Source organism: Chiloscyllium punctatum, unplaced genomic scaffold, assembly GCF_047496795.1.
Source record: "Chiloscyllium punctatum isolate Juve2018m unplaced genomic scaffold, sChiPun1.3 scaffold_153, whole genome shotgun sequence".
Lineage (NCBI taxonomy): Eukaryota > Metazoa > Chordata > Chondrichthyes > Orectolobiformes > Hemiscylliidae > Chiloscyllium > Chiloscyllium punctatum.
In genome coordinates this window covers 585,562-603,163 of record NW_027309887.1, presented here as the reverse complement: position 1 = coordinate 603,163, position 17,602 = coordinate 585,562, and the positions used below count along the sequence as shown (strand labels likewise).

At 51.3% G+C, this 17,602-nt stretch overlaps 1 long non-coding RNA gene across 1 annotated transcript in view; it reads left to right on the top strand.

Annotated features, from left to right (window-relative positions):
• Positions 1–315: 315 nt before the first annotated feature.
• The window catches only part of LOC140471684 (uncharacterized), a 104,351-nt gene continuing 87,064 nt past the window's right edge, over positions 316–17,602 (top strand). The window contains exon 1 of the long non-coding RNA XR_011957167.1: positions 316–514. This is a non-coding gene — a long non-coding RNA (uncharacterized lncRNA). The remainder of the gene's footprint in view (positions 515–17,602) is intronic.

Here is a 17,602-nt window from a genome sequence, read left to right as displayed (position 1 = left end):
CCTCAGTACTGACCCCTCTGACAGTGCAGCACTCCCTCAGTACTGACTCTCTGACAGTGTGGAAGTGGCCCGATACTGACCCTCTGACAGTGTGGCCCAATCTCAGGGTTTTGAGGAAGGGTCACTTGACAAAGGCACTTCACAAAGATCCTGATCAATGTAACTTTGTGATATTAGTTCAGAAGGAACAGCTCAGACCTAACATTTCCGTGTGCCTTTGTTCTGTATCTGTTCTCCCATGTAGCCCGCCCTCCGAATACAATACCTTACACAGCCTTAAACCTGTTTGTCAACTTTCAGCAGAAGCAGCCTCAGGGCATTGAACACAGACTGAATTACTCAGTGACGCTTGGATCAGGTCAAGTTCTCAAGTAAACAGATGGTGGGGAAATTCAGCACAATTCAGCAGGTAGCAACGGTGAAGAGAGAGAGGAACAATTCGCATTCCAAGTGACTCTTCCTCAAAACGGTCTGTTCTGAAGGAACTTTCCCGCAGAAATCACTGGATTGAAAGGTGAACTCTCTCTCTGTCTCTTTCTCCCTCTCCCTTCAGAGATGCTGCTGGACATGCTGAGCTTCTTCAGCAATCTCTGTATTGATGTTTCAGGTCTCTAGTGCGTCCGTACAGATTGATTTTAGTGTTGAATTCTCCAGCTTGCTCTATTAAAGGGATTGAATCCCTCTGCTACAAAGGGGGGTCTGTTACCACAGCTAACAGGTTCGTGATGCCAACATTGTTGGTTCAATCTCTATCATGTCTGAAATTACCATGAAGGCCCCAGCTTCTCAACCTCGCCTCTCACCTGAGGTGTGTGACCCACCAGCCTCTCTCCCTGACAAGACAGCAGCTCTCGGGTCCTCCTGGTCTATAATAACTTCCCAACTTTAAAAAGGGCACTCCAGTAAGAGAGCTCTTTACATGGTTCAGGTCAAACTCCTGGAGCTCCCTCCCTAACATCACTGTGGGACACCCAAGGACTGCAGCAGGAGAGTACACCCCACCCCCACCTTCCAGGCAACTATTAGAGGCTGTGGGAATCACATACAAGCCACATTTGAAAATAAGTTTTATTACAGGGTGACGGTGGATGGTCACTAACTCTGTTTCTTTACCTCTGTTCAAATCAGCGTAATGAAGAAGCTAAGGGTGGGTCAAAAATTACAGAGGGTCAGTACTGAGGGAGCACCATACTGTCAGAAGGTCAGTACAGAGAGAGTGCTACGCTGTCAGAGGGTCAGTACAGAGAGAGTGCTACACTGTCAGAGGGTCAGTACTGAGGCACTGCTGGACTGTCAGAGGAGCAGGACCGAGCCTGAGGGTCAGTACTGGGGGAGTGCTTCACTATCAATGAGTCAGTACTGAGGGAGTGCGACACTGTCAATGAGTCAGTACTGAGGCAGTGCTGTACTGTCAGAGTATCAGTTATGATGGAGTGCTGTACTGTCAGAGGTTTTGTCCTGAGATTGGGCCACACTGTCGGAGGGTCAGTATAGGGCCACTTCCACACTGTCAGAGAGTCAGTACTGAGTGAGTGCATCACTATCAGAGGATCAGTGTGGAGGGAGTGCAGCATTGTCAGAGGATCAGTGTGGAGGGAGTGCAGCATTGTCAGAGGGTCAGTGTGGAGGGAGTGCTGTATTGACAGAGGATCAGTATGGAGGGAGTGCAGCATTGTCAGAGGGTCAGTGTGAAAGGAGGGCTGTATTGACAGAGGATCAGTGTGGAGGGAGTGCAGTATTGTCAGAGGATCAGTGTGGAGGGAGTGCTGCATTGTCAGAGGGTCAGTATGGAGGGAGTGCAGCATTATCAGAGGATCAGTGTGGAGGGAGTGCAGCATTATCAGAGGATCAGTGTGGAGGGAGTGCAGCATTGTCAGAGGATCAGTATGGAGGGAGTGCAGCATTGTCAGAGGGTCAGTGTGAAAGGAGGGCTGTATTGACAGAGGATCAGTGTGGAGGGAGTGCAGTATTGTCAGAGGATCAGTGTGGAGGGAGTGCAGCATTGTCAGAGGATCAGTGTGGAGGGAGTGCTACATTGTCAGAGGGTCAGTATGGAGGGAGTGCAGCATTATCAGAGGATCAGTGTGGAGGGAGTGCAGCATTATCAGAGGATCAGTGTGGAGGGAGTGCAGCATTGTCAGAGGGTCAGTGTGGAGGGAGTGCTGTATTGACAGAGGATCAGTGTGGAGGTAGTGCTGCATTGTCAGAGGGTCAGTATGGACGGAGTGCTGCATTGTCAGTGAGTCAGGACGGAGGGATTGCTGTGCAGTGAGAGGGTCAGTAATGATGAAGTGCGCACTCTCTGATGGTCAGTACTAATGGATGGCCATGCTGTCAGAGTGTCGCACTGTGAGAGGGTTACTACTGAGGGAGCACCGCACTGTGAAAGGGTTCGAACTGAGGGAGCACTGCACTCTGAGGGGGATTAGTACTGAGGGATCACCGCGATGTGAGGGGGTCAGTACTGAGGGACCACCACACTCTGAGGGGATTAGTACTGAGGGATCACCGCGCTGTGAGGGGGTCAGTACTGAGGGATCACCGCGCTGTGAGGGGGTCAGTCTGAGGGATCACCGCACTGCGAGGGGGTCAGTACTGAGGGATCACCGCGATGTGAGGGGGTCAGTACTGAGGGAGCACCTCACTCTGATGGGATTAGTACTGAGGGACCACCGCGCTGTGAGGGGGTCAGTACTGAGGGAGCACCACACTCTGAGGGGATTAGTACTGAGGGATCACCGCGATGTGAGGGGGTCAGTACTGAGGGAGCACCACACTCTGCGGGGATTAGTACTGAGGGATCACCGTGATGTGAGGGGGTCAGTACTGAGGGAGTACCACACTGTGAGGGGGTCAGTACTGAGGGAGCACCACACTCTGAGGGGGTCAGTACTGAGGGATCAACGCGCTGTGAGGGGGTCAGGACTGAGGGAGCACCACACTCTGAGGGGATTAGTACTGAGGGATCACTGCGCTGTGAGAGGGTCAGTACTGAGGGATCACCGCACTGTGAGGGGGTCAGTACTGAGGGAGCACCACACTATGTGTCGGACAGTCAGTACTGAGTGATTTCTGCATTGCCAGAGGGTCAGTACTGAGAGAGTGATGCACACTCAAAGGGTCATTACTGAGGGAGCGCTACACGGTCAGTGTGTCAGTTCTGAGGGAGTGTTGTTTCAGAGGGTCAGTACTGAGGGAGAGCTGCACTGCCAAAGGGTCAGTACTGAGGGAGTTCTGCTCTGTCGGAGAGTCAGTACTGAGAAAATGCCACGTTATCGGAGGGTCGGTATCGAGGGAGTGCTGCACTGTAAGCGCATCGGTATTGAGGGAGGGCTACATTGTCGGAGGGTCAGTACTGAGGGAATGCCACATTGTAGAAATGTCAGTGCAAAGAGAGTGCTGCAGTGTCAGAGTGTCAGTACTGAGGGAATGCTGTTGTGTCAGGGCGTCATTTCTGAGGGTGTGCTACAGTGTAAAAGGAGCAGTGCTGAAGGTGTGCTGCACTGTCAGAGGGTCAGTACTGAGGGATTGCAGCACCGTCAGGGGCGCAGGGCCAAGGGGCTGTTGCAGTGTCAGAGGGTCAGTTCTGAGGGAGTACTGAATGATCAGAGAATGTGCCGCATCATCTGAAAGTCAGTATGAAGGTGCCCCACACTGTGGGAGGGTCAGTATACGTGCAATGCCTCACTGTCAGAGGGTCAGTACTGAGGGAGTGCTGCACTGTCAGAGGGTCAGTACTGAGGGAGTGCTGCACTGATAGAGGTTCAGTACAGAGGGAGTGCTGCACTGATAGAGGGTCAGTACTGAGGGAGTGCTGCACTGTCAGAGGGTCAGTACTGAGGGAGTGCTGCACTGATAGAGGGTCACTAAAAAGGGAGTGCTGCACTGATAGAGGGTCAGTACTGAGGGAGTGCTGCACTGTCAGAGGGTCAGTTCTGAGGGAGTGCTTCACTGTCAGAGGGTCAGTACTGAGGGAGTGCTGCACTGTCATCGGAACAGTATTGAGGGAGAGTTGCACTGCCAGAGGGTCAGTACGGAGGGGGTGCCACACTGTCAGAGGGTCAGTACTGAGGGAGTGCCACACTGTCAGAGGGTCAGTACTGAGGGAGTGCTGCACTGTCAGAGGATCAGTACTGAGGGAGCGCTGCACTGTCAGAGGGTCATTTCTGAGGGAGTGCTTCACTGTCAGAGTGTCAGTACTGAGGGAGTGCTGCACTGTCAGAGGGCCAGTACTGAGGGAGTGCTGCACTGTCAGAGGGTCAGTACTGAGGGAGTGCTGCACTGTCAGAGGGCCAGTACTGAGGGAGTGCTGCACTGTCAGAGGGTCAGTACTGAGGGAGTGCTGCACTGTCAGAGGGTCAGTACTGAGGGAGTGCTGCACTGATAGAGTGTCAGTACTGAGAGAGTGCTGCACTGTCAGAGAGTCAGTACTGAGGGAGCGCTGCACTGTCAGAGGGTCAGTACTGAGGGAGTGCCGCACTGTCGGAGGGTCAGTACTGAGGGAGGGCGGCGCTGTCGGAGGGTCAGGACTGAGGGAGTACTGCAATGTCAGAGGGTCAGTACGGAGGGAGTGCTGCACTGTCAGAGGATCAGTATTGAGGGAGTGCTGCACTGTCAGAGGGTCATTACTGAGGGAGTGCTGCAATGTCGGAGGGTCTGTACTGTTGAGTGCAGCAATGTCGGAGGGATTGTACTGTAGGAGAGCTGCACTGTCAGAGGGTCAGTACTGAGGCAGTGCTGCACTGTCAGAAGGTCAGTTCTGAGGGAGGGCTGCACTGTCAGAGAGTCAGCACTGCAGGTGTGCCATACTGTCGGAAGGTCAGTACTGTGGAAATGCTGCACTGTCAGAGGATACGATTGAGGGAGTGCTGCGCTATCGGGGGGGTCAGTAATGGGGGATTGCTGCAATGTCAGAGGGTCAATCTGGGGGCAGTGCTGCACTGTGAGAAGGTCAGTACTGAGGGAGTGCTGCAGTGTCAGAGAGTCAGTACTGAGGGAGTGCTGCACTGTCAGAGGGTCAGTGCTGAGGGAGTGCTGCAGTGTCAGAGAGAGCACTGTGGGAGCGCTGCAGTGTCAGAGAGTCAGTACTGAGGGAGTGCTGCACTATCAGAGTGTCAGTACTGAGGGAGTGCTGCACTGTCAGAGGGCCAGTAATGAGGGAGTGCTGCACTGTCAGAGGGTCAGTACTGAGGGAGCGCTGCACTGTCAGAGGGTCAGTACTGAGGGAGTTCTGCACTGTCAGAGGGTCAGTACTGAGGGAGTGCTGCACTGTCAGAGGGTCAGCACTGAGGGAGTGCTGCAGTGTCAGAGAGTCAGTACTGAGGGAGTGCTGCACTGTCAGAGGGTCAGTACTGAGGGAGTGCTGCACTGTCAGAGGATCAGTACTGAGGGAGTGCTGCACTGTCAGAGGGTCAGTACTGAGGGAGTGCTGCAGTGTCAGAGAGTCAGTACTGAGGGAGTGCTGCAGTGTCAGAGGGCCAGTACTGAGGGAGTGCGGCAGTGTCAGAGAGTCAGTACTGAGGGAGTGCTGCACTGTCAGAGGGTCAGTACTGAGGGAGTGCTGCACTGTCAGAGGATCAGTACTGAGGGAGTGCTGCACTGTCAGAGGGCCAGTACTGAGGGAGTGCTGCACTGTCAGAGCGTCAGTACTGAGGGAGTGCTGCACTGTCAGATGGCCAGTACTGAGGGAGTGCTGCACTGTCAGAGTATCAGTACTGAGGGAGTGCTGCAGTGTCAGAGAGTCAGTACTGAGGGAGTGCTGCACTGTCAGAGGGTCAGTACTGAGGGAGTGCTGCACTGTCAGAGGATCAGTACTGAGGGAGTGCTGCACTGTCAGAGGGTCAGTACTGAGGGAGTGCTGCACTGTCAGAGGGTCAGTACTGAGGGAGTGCTGCAGTGTCAGAGGGTCAGTACTGAGGGAGTGCTGCACTGTCAGAGGGTCAGTACTGAGGGAGTGCTGCACTGTCAGAGGATCAGTACTGAGGGAGTGCTGCACTGTCAGAGGGTCAGTACTGAGGGAGTGCTGCACTGTCAGAGGGTCAGTACTGAGGGAGTGCTGCACTGTCAGAGGGCCAGTACTGAGGGAGTGCTGCACTGTCAGAGGGTCAGTACTGAGGGAGTGCTGCACTGTCAGAGTATCAGTACTGAGGGAGCGCTGCACTGTCAGAGGCTCAGTATTGCGGGAGTGCCACACTGTCAGAGGGTCAGTACTGAGGGAGTGCTGCACTGTCAGAGGGTCAGTACTGAGGGAGTGCTGCACTGATAGAGTGTCAGTACTGAGGGAGTGCTGCACTGTCAGAGAGTCAGTACTGAGGGAGCGCTGCACTGTCAGAGGGTCAGTACTGAGTGAGTGCCGCACTGTCGGAGGGTCAGTACTGAGGGAGTGCTGCACTGTCATCGGAACAGTATTGAGGGAGAGTTGCACTGCCAGAGGGTCAGTACGGAGGGGGTGCCACACTGTCAGAGGGTCAGTACTGAGGGAGTGCCACACTGTCAGAGGGTCAGTACTGAGGGAGTGCTGCACTGTCAGAGGATCAGTACTGAGGGAGCGCTGCACTGTCAGAGGGTCATTTCTGAGGGAGTGCTTCACTGTCAGAGTGTCAGTACTGAGGGAGTGCTGCACTGTCAGAGGGCCAGTACTGAGGGAGTGCTGCACAGTCAGAGGGTCAGTACTGAGGGAGTGCTGCACTGTCAGAGGGCCAGTACTGAGGGAGTGCTGCACTGTCAGAGGGTCAGTACTGAGGGAGTGCTGCACTGTCAGAGGGTCAGTACTGAGGGAGTGCTGCACTGATAGAGTGTCAGTACTGAGGGAGTGCTGCACTGTCAGAGAGTCAGTACTGAGGGAGCGCTGCACTGTCAGAGGGTCAGTACTGAGGGAGTGCCGCACTGTCGGAGGGTCAGTACTGAGGGAGGGCGGCGCTGTCGGAGGGTCAGGACTGAGGGAGTACTGCAATGTCAGAGGGTCAGTACGGAGGGAGTGCTGCACTGTCAGAGGATCAGTACTGAGGGAGTGCTGCACTGTCAGAGGGTCATTACTGAGGGAGTGCTGCAATGTCGGAGGGTCTGTACTGTTGAGTGCAGCAATGTCGGAGGGATTGTACTGTAGGAGAGCTGCACTGTCAGAGGGTCAGTACTGAGGGAGTGCTGCACTGTCAGAGGGTCAGTACTGAGGGAGTGCTGCAGTGTCAGAGAGTCAGTACTGAGGGAGTGCTGCACTGTCAGAGGGCCAGTACTGAGGGAGTGCTGCAGTGTCAGATAGTCAGTACTGAGGGAGTGCTGCACTGTCAGAGGGTCAGTACTGAGGGAGTGCTGCACTGTCAGAGGGCCAGTACTGAGGGAGTGCTGCACTGTCAGAGCGTCAGTACTGAGGGAGTGCTGCACTGTCAGAGGGCCAGTACTGAGGGAGTGCTGCACTGTCAGAGTATCAGTACTGAGGGAGTGCTGCAGTGTCAGAGAGTCAGTACTGAGGGAGTGCTGCACTGTCAGAGGGTCAGTACTGAGGGAGTGCTGCACTGTCAGAGGATCAGTACTGAGGGAGTGCTGCACTGTCAGAGGGTCAGTACTGAGGGAGTGCTGCACTGTCAGAGGGTCAGTACTGAGGGAGTGCTGCAGTGTCAGAGGGTCAGTACTGAGGGAGTGCTGCACTGTCAGAGGGTCAGTACTGAGGGAGTGCTGCACTGTCAGAGGATCAGTACTGAGGGAGTGCTGCACTGTCAGAGGGTCAGTACTGAGGGAGTGCTGCACTGTCAGAGGGTCAGTACTGAGGGAGTGCTGCACTGTCAGAGGGCCAGTACTGAGGGAGTGCTGCACTGTCAGAGGGTCAGTACTGAGGGAGTGCTGCACTGTCAGAGTATCAGTACTGAGGGAGCGCTGCACTGTCAGAGGCTCAGTATTGCGGGAGTGCCACACTGTCGGAGGGTCAGTTCTGAGGGAGGGCCGCACTGTCAGAGGGTCAGGACTGAGGTAGTGCTGCAATGTCAGAGGGTCAGTACGGAGGGAGTGCTTCATTGTCAGAGGGTCAGTACTGAGGGAGTGCTGCACTGTCAGAGGATCAGTACTGAGGGAGTGCTGCACTGTCAGAGGGTCATTACTGAGGGAGTGCTGCAATGTCGGAGGGTCTGTACTGTTGAGAGCTGCATTGTCGGAGGGACTGTACTGTAGGAGATATGCACTGTCAGGGGGTCAGTACTGAGGCAGTGCTGCACTGTCAGAAGGTCAGTTCTGAGGGAGGGCTGCACTGTCAGAGAGTCAGCACTGCAGGTGTGCCATACTGTCGGAAGGTCAGTACTGTGGAAATGCTGCACTGTCAGAGGATACTACTGAGGGAGTGCTGCGCTATCAGGGGGGTCAGTAATGGGGGATTGCTGCAATGTCAGAGGGTCAATCTGGGGGCAGTGCTGCACTGTGAGAAGGTCAGTACTGAGGAAGTGCTGCACTGTGAGAAGGTCAGTACTGAGGGAGTGCTGCAGTGTCAGAGAGACAGCACTGAGGGAGTGCTGCAGTGTCAGAGAGTCAGTACTGAGGGAGTGCTGCACTGTCAGAGGGTCAGTACTGAGGGAGTGCTGCAGTGTCAGAGAGTCAGTATTGAGGGAGTGCTGCACTGTCAGAGGATCATGACTGAGGGAGTGCTGCACTGTCAGCGCATCAGTCTGGGGGATACCTGCATCGTAAGAGAGGCAGGACTGAGTGAGTGCCACACTATCAGATGGGCTGAATGGGCTAATTTCTGCTCCCATGTCTTGTGGTCTAAGAGGAATATCTGAAATTGTTCAGTATATTTCTGCCTCTGCTTCCTACAAACCCTGCTCAGCAATGATCCCCACGTTCAGATTCCAGAGGCTGTGTTCAAACAGACCGCCTTCATTTGGTTACCACCCTCTTTTCCCAGGGATCAAGTTTTCGTTTCGTGTGACTGACCTGCCAGCTCAATTGTATATTTTCATGCTGCAGGACTGAGGTTTATTCCTCAGCTTCCATGTGCTCATCCCAAATGAATCCCACTGCCCCACACTCAGCACAGTCGGGTGTTCCTCATTTCTTAGCTTCCCAATGCTAATCCACACTCCTCCAAATCGTATCGCAGGCGAATTACCTGGGACAGAGGAGTGCTAAGAGAGGAAATAAAAATCTGAAAGTACCTTACAGTGACATTAATCGTGAATTGATAATGACAGAAAGAGTAAGTTGTGGAACACAGTGAGAATTTGTGCATGGACCCAGAGGCTACAGTGAATGGATTCATTTTGTCAGTGCTCATTGGGACAGGGTTGATATGAAATTGTGAAGATGCTCCTTGATACAATTAAATGAATTAGCATATATAGAGAGAGAGATGATTCTGAGTGGTCTGGCCTTCTTCCAACCCAATAAATCTCCAAAGACGGTGGAAATTTATCTCAGTTTACCAAATGAGGTGATGGAGGAAGGAGCAGGTACACTTGCAAACATTTTCAAATCCCCTCTGGCCACAGGAGAGGTGTCGTCGGACTGACCATGTGGTACTGTTATTCAAGAAGGAGCATGAGATATATCAGGCAGCTCCAGGCCAGTCAGGCTAATATCGTGGGTGGGACGTCTGTTGGAAGCAATTTTGGGAGATAGAATTAATCAGCATTTAAAGAGACTGGAGTTCATGAAGACCAGTCAGAATGGTTGTGTTAAGGAGGGGTCGGGTCTGACCAATGGGATTGCACTTTTTAAGGAGGTGACCAGGTGTTTAAATAAGGGCAATACTTTCCTGTCGCCTGCTTGGAGGTCAGTAAGGCTTTTATCAGGATCCATACTGGAAACTGATAGTGAACATAAAAACTCAAGATCCAAGGAATTTGGCGCAGAATGCTGAGTGGCAGGAAACAGACAGTGATGGCCCAATTAGAAATCTCTGTCTGTTCATGTCTCACTGTTGGGGTCTTACTGATGTGGTTGATAGAAAAGATTTAGATTTGAATGGTGGAGGGTTAATCATTGGGTTCATGAATGATATGAAGATTGGTTGGGTGATAAATACTGAGGATGATAGCCTTAGATTACAGAAGGATGGAGATGGGCTTGTCAGATGGACCGATCAGTGACAACGGGTGAGGTGCCTGAAGACTGGAGGGTGATTAATGATGGGCCATTATTGAAGTAAGGCTGCAAGGAACAGCCATTGAACTATGGAGCTGTGAGCCTGAGGTCAGTGGTGGGTAAGCTGTTGGAGAGCATTCTGAGAGACAATTTACATGGATTTGGAAAAGCAAGGATTGATTAGGGATGGTCAGCGTGGCTTGTGGAAATGGTTTGGGATGGAGGCCACGTCCATTTTAAAAGATTCAGATCTTTTTAAACAATCAGTGAAAAATAACATCACCATGTGTCTTAAACATGGATTGGAGAAAAACTGTTGTCAATGTATGGTCACTTGATGCTTGGAGACTCTCTAGAAAAGCAGGCACCCAAACAGACCAATGCTATCGATGCAAGATGCGGTGCACAGGAAGATCCAACAATTCATTTGCAGTTGCTGTTTGTCTCCCTGGAGCAGTCATCATGCGAGATCAGGGTTCAGTCCTTGGAAAGTGACCTCTCCATTGAACCTTCCTCCACGTTTGTACAGTAACCGTGGTTTTGTGTGCTTATCTCTGTGAGAGAGAGACACAGAAAGCGAGTGTCTGTCCGTGTGTGTGAGAGAGAGTGCATGTGTGCGTATCTCTGTGTGTCTGTGTGTGTGAGAGAGGGATTATGTGTTTTTGTACGTGTCTGTCTGAGTGTGTGTTTGTGAGAGAGTGTGTGTGTATGTGTTTGAGGGAGTGAGAGTGTGTGTATGTTTGAGAGAGTGAGTGTTTGTGAGAGAGAGAGAGAGAGAGAGAGAGAGAGAGAGAGAGAGTGTGTGTGTGTGTGTGTGTGTGTGTGTGTAAACTAGCCAATCTTATCAGGTGCCCATGAATATAAAATCCAGCTGCTATTTCAGGTGAGGTGGTCCTCGTGTCTCCAAAGACACAAAGGCTGCAAGAGTGAATTAACTGGGGGAAAGAGAGTGCTGTTCATTCCAGTGGGGATTCATCCAGTAAACCTTCCCCACACACTAACATCCCTCTGGCAATGCAGTGACTAGTCCTGCACACAGTGCTCCAGGTACAAACCAATGTAATGTCACCGTAGTCTTACCAGAGCATGGGACAGCTCCTCATTACAGAGTGGGGTCTGGTGGGGATTTAATCAGAGGGTCACTATGGCCCAACTGAGGGGAGAGGTTGGGAAGGAGAGTCCTTCAGAGTAACTTTAGCTAGTGTGGTAAGCTAACTGACCAGCCAACTGAGCTAACCAACCTCACTCCAGGGGCATGCCGTGTATAACCCAATCATTGCCAGCCTGCACCTCAAGAAGAGCCAGGAGCAAGGCCATTCGGCCCCCACCTTAACCCAGAAGGGAGAGCACGGGAAGCTGATGAAGGAAACAAGCCCCTCCCATGTGGCCTTCTGAAATGGAGCTGGAGGACAGGGTAGACCGGGCCTGCTGTTTGCTTCCCCGAGACTGGCCTGCTCCACCTTACAGTGAGAGACTGAGGGGAACCTCGAGGAGATTTCACTTCTCACTGAGAGGCTGCAACTCCAATCGAAATCAGGCTGGTTCCCTCCGAGACTCACGGAAGAGTGCAGCACTCTACAGATCAGGGCCTTGTGGAGTCGTAACCTCCAGTGTGGGGACCAAGAGCTGGGAGGTGGTGTTAAGAACATAAGACCATCTGAAATAGGAACAGGAGGAGACCATTCTGCCCCTCGAGCCTGCTCTACTATTCAATAGAATCGTGAATGATTTAGTATTGATTTGGGAGCTGAAACCTGGACAGTACAGAGACAGAGAATCAAATTATTCTGCGATAAGGAATTATCAGACGAGAGCACACACACACACACACACACACACACACATACACATACACATACACACAAATTGTGGGATTCAGGCCGTCTGTGGAAACGGGGAGAGACAAAGGAGCATAATGCTAGAGAGGGATCTGATCCCACAGATTTCACTCCTTCCCTCTCTCTCTGCAGCTCTCATGTCTGTTTTTGTTTTTCCCAGTTCTCTCTCCCACATCTTTCCTTCAATCTCTATTCCTCACCATCCTTCACATCTCTGTCCTGTTTACATTTCCCAGTAGATTCCCTTCCCCCTTTGTCACCTCACCAGGTTTTTCAGGAATGCTTAATCATTCAGTCTTTCACAAAACTCATCTCTCTCTGCATCTGTCTCTCAGCTCTGTGGGATCTTGCTATTCCTGTCTGTACATCACTCTAGCAACATCATAGCCCCCACTACCACCCCACTCTCTCAGCTCTATCTCTCTGCTGTTGTAACTCCTCTCTCTCTCTGTCCTATATCTCTCCCTGGGATTTCTGTCTTGCTGTCTGCCTGAACTCTCCCTGTCTTTCTCCTCCCATTTTCTCCTTGTATCTGTCTGACATTGTATTTCTCTTCCTGGAGTTTAACTCTCTCTCTCTCTCTCTCTCTCTCTCTCTCTCTGTCTCTGTCTGCTCTCTCCCAGTTCTTCTCACTTCCTCTACCCCCCTCTGCCTGTCTGTCTTTCTCTTGTTCTCTCCCTCCCTCTCACTGTCTGTACATCCATCTCTCTTTCTCTCGTGTAGTTGCTCTCCCTCTTTCTCCCTGGATCCCTCTGCTCTGTCCTAGCGACTGGGGGAAGGGGCATTGGGAAGAGCTTGCCTCAGTGCCTGGTCTCTCCTAGGTTTTACACCCACTGTGGGGAGGGGGTGAGTGGAAGGAACATGAAGTACTTTTCTGAGTGTGTCTGAAATAAAGAAAAAGAGAAAGAGAAAGGGAGAGTGATAAAAAGAGAGAAAGACATGGAGAGAGTGGAGATGGAGAAAGTGGAGAGAGAGAAATGGGCAGTAAGAGTCAGGGAGGTGGAGTGAGAAAAGGACAGAGTGAGAGAGACAGGGAGAGACAGAAAGTGAGAAGGGCATATATGGAGGGAGAAGGACAGTGTGTGTACTTGGCGACGGTTTCAGAGTGGGATCTTGTTGTGCATTACTGCAGTCAGTCAAAAGGTGAGTTAGTCTCTGCACTATGTCCTCCAGCCCAGGGACTGTGAGTCTGCATTGGAAGGGGGAGAGTGGGAGACAAGGAGAGAGTGGGACAGCCAGAGACAGGGGGAGGGTTTGATGGAGTTTTGGGGTTGCTGGAGAAAGGAGGGGCTGTTGTCAGAGAGAGATGGAGGGAGGGATAACATGTGATGCAAAATCTGAGACAGGGTTGTGAAGAGGTCTCCACAGGAAGGATAGTCAATGAGGCCATTCAGGGGCCAATCCTGAGGATCCTGAACCGGTCCAGGATCATTTAATGGGGGAGGGGGGATGATGGGCAGAAAGGACTCCATCTGTGATGTAAACCTTCTGTAATTCTCGGACTGGGATCTTCCTGTACATTAAAATCGTTACAGGCGAGTCAGTCAACCCAGACTCATTTACCTGTGTGAGAAAGTGAGGACTGCAGATGCTGGAGAGTCAGAGTTACAAAGTGTGGAGCTGGGGAATCACAGCAGGTCAGCCAGGAGAGTCGATGGGTCAGGCCTGACCTGCTGGGCTTTTCCAGCTCCACACTTTTCCACTCATTTCCCTCTGCCCCAGGGAGTGGGGATCACAGCAATGTTGGGGGCAGCAAAATATTTGAGGGGGTCACAGTTGGTAAGGTAGGTATTTGGGAGGGAAGGTTTTTGGGGAAGGGAATAAATTTCTGAGGAGAGTTAAAATGAGGGGCAAATGTTTTTAACGGGGTCAAAATTGGGTGAGCACTTTCAGGTCTGAAATAAAGAAAAAGAGAAAGGGAGGGTGAGAAGAAGAGAGAGAGGTAGAGCGAGTGGGGATGGAGAAGGGGGATGAGAGAAAGATGGGGCAGAGACAGACAGTGAGAGGGAGGGTGTGAGAGAAAGGCAGATTGAGAGAAAGAGACAGACAGGGAGAGAGAAGGACAAAGAGAGAAGGGGAAGTCAGACTGAGACAAACAGGCGTTAAAGCATGGACAGACTGGAGGGGTGACACTCAGTATTCCAGTTGGTTCCAGCTCTCTCTCTCTCAATGGTTTTTCACACTCCCTCTGTCCCATGCTCCTGAGGTTTCCTTCAGCTTGTCTCTCTCTCCCTCTCTCTCTCCCTCTCTCTGGATGGTGAGCTGGTCTCTGTCCCTTGCCATGTTGGTCACCTCAGAAAACCTCCAGAAAATTCAAGAGATCAGTCTGCATGTGATCCCTGGTTTTGTTCATTTCTGGATGGTTTCCCAGAACTTTCTATACTTCTGGCCAATTCAAAGAATCAGTTAATAGTTTGAAGCGTTGCTAATCATTTGGATGGCTTGTTCCTGTCAGTTTCTTTGTGTAGCAGGACCCGGTACCTTCCTGTTTGGGCCCTCCTTTGTTTGGTGGAGACGTTATTAGGGATATGTCTGCCCAGGGGAACTGTTGCCTTTGACATTATGCTGATGGGATAACCATCTGGCTGCTGTCTGGCTTTTGTGATTTGGGAGTATAACTTGTCCAATATACCCAGCATCTCCTGGCTGTCTATCTGTGTTTTAGCAAGGAGGCCGCAACATTTCACCCATTCCCCCTCCCCCACCCAGTCTTTTGAATAGAAAGAAGCTTATACAATGAATTACAAACCTAATTTTAAAAGCTGGTTATGTTTGTTGTCAGAGTAGCCTGCTATTTGAGCGAAAACCATTTTGTACATTGGTCAAACTGATTGTCATATGGCTGATAAGTGATACCATAGAATCCCTACAGAGCAGAAACAGGCCCTTCAGCCCATTGAGTCCACAATGACCCTCTGAAGAGAATCCAACTCAGATCCATCCCCTGATGATATCTGTGAAACCCTACATTTCCCATGGCTATTCCAGCTAACCTGAATATCACTCGACACTACGGGCAATCTGTCAAAAATGCCCACCATTGAACAGTGGGAGAAAACCCATGCAGATGCAGAGAGAATGTACAAACTCCACACAGACAGTCGCTCAGGAGTGGAATCAAACCCAGGTCTCTGGCGCTGTGAGGTAACAGTGCTAACTATTGAGTGACTGTGGTCCTCCTAACTGTTTTGACAAAACATATTCCGTTCTGAGAATCCATACAGAATTGTGATGCATAGTCAACATCCACTGAGCAGAATAAATGCAAGTGAATGAGACCTGCTGGCTCAAACTCCAGGAATTCCTTCCCGAAGGACATTGTGGGTCCACCACCTGCAACAGTTCCAGGAGGCAGCTCACCATCAAAACCAGCTCCCGAGCAGCTACGGACAGGCAATCAATACTGGGCCCAGCCAGGAACACTCAAACACTGCAAATGAATGAAACTAAGGTGATCACCCGGGGAGTTCCATCTACCTTCCAGTCCCTGGGGGTGTATCCAGGCATTATTCACCATGATCGTACCCATCTGTTACAGCCTGCAATCCTAACCACCGGGATCCCGAGATATATCAAGGTGAGTGCAGTTAGGACCACAGCTTGATGTGAGAGGAGCCGAATTCGTTAATGACAGGCGATGGGAATGCCATGGTATGGCCTGTTCCTTCACATTTACGTAAGTGTGGTCCCTGTCAATGTCCCCTCTATCTCCACAGCATGTGGGAGGGAATCATGATAACCCATCCAAATACCTTCTTTAATGTAATTCTGATACTTTCGACATCAAAGATCCCCATCCTAACATTGTCACTTGGGATAATTGGAATCTCTCGCACCAAGGCCAGTGCTCCACCGAAAGTATCCTTACAGCTGTCATTAACCCAGCCCTTGGTGAGCTGCTGTAACTGACAGTGAGACATGTTAGTGTGGGTGTTCTCCTGGAACAAATATTTACGTTGTTTGTCACTAACCCGGAATGGGACTTTTCTCGAGCAGTGAGGACCTCTGCCTTCATTTCATCATGGATGCCCCTCCCTCACTGTTGTCCCTCAGGGAGGGCTGAATGGCCTGGTGGACAAAGTCACAGGGTGATTAATTTAATTTGTTTGTCAGCATCCAGTCCGTGTATGACAGACTGTCAGTCTGTCTCATCCAAAAATGTATCTGTGTTTGAGACAGGATCAAACAGAGTGGCCTTTTTGGTGCTGCCCACCAGCTGGGTGGCTGGAATGGCTGTTGTGTATGGAGTGAGACCATCAGCTGTTTGACTCTGGGTAACCACAGGATTAATGGACTCTGAGTTCGGCTGTGGGTCAGGGCTGGGGGCAAAAGGTGCAGTTACCTGGGAGAAAGGCGGTGGGAGTCCCCATCTGTGAGCGGGTGTGGATGTGTCAGTGTGGGGACTGTCGTTATATCCCTGGGGAGGTAGAACCCCAAAGGCACACATCATCCCATTCTGGGAGGAGTCCTGGTTCCCTAGGGATTGTATTTGCTCTTGACACCCCCTACTGGGGCCTGATGTGTGTTGCTCCGTGTTGCAGGTGTACAGGACACATGCAGCTGCTTGGAGATCATACACTGTCCTTCCAGATTGTCAATGTAACCTGAGGCTGCTTCCCCATCCCCAGAGACCCTCCTTTCACTGGATTGGGCTCTTCCCAATTGGAACTGGAGTAGTCCCATGTTCCTGCAACCTTCTGTCCTGCTCATTGTGTCGGAGACCAAGCTCGGTCACAGCCTGTAGGTTTCCCTGGGGTGAGTGTTCCCAGCTGCCTTATCCCAGCCGGGGGTCCTCCAGGCTATCGGCAGTGGAGTGAGCTTTCCAGCTTCCTTCCCCGGTTCTCTATGGACATCTCACCACAGCTCCTGTACCAGGAACCCTTCACTGCAAGGCTAGGCTGGCTTCCTGTGAAATTCTGCAGGACTGTTTCACATTTGCACCGGTTCTTGTTCCTATTGCTTTGGTCGCTTCTGTATTATGGGACACCTGGGTATGTTCATAGAGTCATAGAGTTCGACAGCATGGAGACAGGCTCTTTGGTCCAAACTGGCCCATCCACACTAACCCCGTTTCCCTGCACTTGGCCCATATCATTCCAATGCGTTGCTCTCCATGTATTTGTCCAAGTGCATTTTAAATGTTATTAAATGTATCCTCCTCGACCACTTGCACTGGTAGTTCATTCCGTATGTGTACCACCCTCTGGGTAAAAGCATTGTCCCTCAGGTTCCCTTTTAATCTTCCCCTTTCATCTTAAACTGATGCCCTTTTGTCCTCGTTTCCCCAAGCCTTGGATAAAGACTGAGTGCATTCACCCTATCCATGCCTCCCATAATCTTGTACAACTCTTTCAGGACACCCCTCAGTCTCCTACACACTAAAGAAAATGTCCTTGCTTGTTCAACCTCTCTCTATATCTGTCTAGTTGAGTTCTGGCAACATCCTAATAAGTTTCTTCTGCACGCTTTCCAGTTTAATAACATCCTTCCGATAGCAAGGTGGGCAAAACTGATCACAATATTCCAAGTGCGGCCTCACTAACATCCTGCACAACTACAACAGAACTTCCCAACTTCGATATTCCATGCCCTGACTGGTGAAGGGCCCAATGTGCCAAAAGACTTCTTCACTGCCCTGTTTCCCTGAGTTCAGAGAGCCGTGCTCCTGGAATCCAAGGTCCCTCTGTTCCTCTACACTC